The 1792-nt window shown below is 52.7% G+C and overlaps 1 pseudogene; it reads right to left on the bottom strand.

Annotated features, from left to right (window-relative positions):
• Positions 1-1124: 1124 nt before the first annotated feature.
• On the bottom strand, positions 1125-1728 carry LOC102476098 (U4/U6.U5 tri-snRNP-associated protein 1 pseudogene; annotated as a pseudogene).
• Positions 1729-1792: the final 64 nt, after the last annotated feature.

Genomic DNA, 1792 nt, shown 5'->3' on the forward strand with positions numbered 1-1792 from the left:
CGTCCTTCCTATTCCTCCCGTCTCCTCTTTGGCACCCCACAGAGAAGCTTATCAAATCCTCACATAACTTCCTATGAAGCTGCGCTCTTTGGACTGTACAACTGGCATAACCAAGGCCCCAAGAAGTTTAGTGACTCACCCGAGGCCACACAGCTGACCTCGAGTGCTGCAACCTGTGAGACGGGACCCCTGAGTGGGAGCACCGGTGACCTTGAGAAAACACATAGAAACATAAGTAGAGAAAAGCGGGGAATCAGGAACACCAGGTGTCTTTGATAGCAGTAGCTGCGACCCTGAGGCCTTCCCAGGTTTATTCTTTTATGAGGTAAGGAAGAGGGAGACGCCGAAGGTAAAGCCAGGTGTTTTCCATTATCAACGGAAGCCGTAAAACATCTTGCCCTTGCAGTTCTAAACCAGCCTCCCCTGGCCTTCTCTGGATGAAACATCCTTTCCTTTAAGCTCCACCGGAAGTGCAGCATCAGTCCAAGGGAGCGGGTCTGTGTTTTTGCTCCTTTTTTTTTTTTTTAAAGGGGATGGCCACACCACAATCCCTTCTCCGTTCTCCTCTCAGGATCTTGAGCACGCACGCATACGTGCACGGCGTGAGTTTTAAGCCACCGGGTCCGAGACTTGAACCGCTATCAACTACATGCGAGTCTAGCGACATAGCCATTATGCTAACTGCCAGTCCCATTGCCTCTTGTAATTTTAACCAGCCTCCCCTGGCCTTCTCTGGCTGAAACATCATTTGCTTTAACTTCCACCGGATGTGCAGCATCAGTCCAAGGAAGCAAGTCTGTGTTTTTGCTCCTTTCTTTTTTGAAAAATTATTTAATTCCACTTATTATTATTTTTTAATTTGACCATACAGAGACTGAGAAAGGGCAAAAGCAAGCTGTCAAGTCTGGGATTCGAACTGCGGTCTTCAATGTAAGAATCCAGCCTCTTTATCCAGGCCACCTGCCCCTTCTGCTCGTCTTTAAAGGTCACCATTGCTTAGCTCAGATTCAGCAGCTCCCTCCACTTTACGTGAGGAGCTGCCTCAGGGCTCTGCCTGCCGGTCCTCCCACCTACCTCCGGAATCTGCACCATGACCAGGGGAAAAAAAATGAAGGAAATTTATTTTATATTAAAGTTGTGAAGAGGACCAGGGGCTGGCTTCTCTGGGTGATGGTGTTCGAGTTCATGGTTTTGCTGTTGCCGCTGAGCACGATGTACGGACTCTTCTGGGCCTTCTGCTTTTCCTGGAGCAGAGCCACGGTACCCAGTGGTGTGTCACTGGAGCTCATCTTCTTTAGGAGTCCCTCCTCATGCAGCTTCTTCATGCGCCGCTCCGTCTTCATCTGGCCTGAGCCCTTGCCATGGAAACGATGGCACAGCTGCCGGAAAGCTTCCTTGGGTGTGAGTTTCTGGCTCCTCTCCATCCAGGCTGCAGTGTCGTCCAGCCAGGGGTCCTCCACCCCCAGTGTCCTCATCTTGCCCACCTTTCGACTCAGCAGGCGCTTTTCCTCCGCAGTCGCCAGCGTTTCCTGTTCCTCTTCTCACTCTCTCAAGGACATGGGGTTGATGACTTAGGCGGCCACCGGATCTGCCTGGGTGCTCACCTCCTTTTTGACAGCATGGACCTCCAAGGCCGGGCCTAGGTTGGTTTCCTGGATGCTGAGTGACCAGGCAGCTCCTGAGCTGGTTTCAGAACTGGCAGCGGCCTGGTGGGTGTCATCTCGCGTCTCGCGCTTCACGCGCCTGTCGCGGGGCTCTCCCTGGGTGCGCCGCCCGCAGCGCGCACTCCTCG

This window comes from Tupaia chinensis, unplaced genomic scaffold, assembly GCF_000334495.1.
Source record: "Tupaia chinensis unplaced genomic scaffold, TupChi_1.0 Scaffold149922_1, whole genome shotgun sequence".
In the NCBI taxonomy this organism is placed as follows: domain Eukaryota; kingdom Metazoa; phylum Chordata; class Mammalia; order Scandentia; family Tupaiidae; genus Tupaia; species Tupaia belangeri.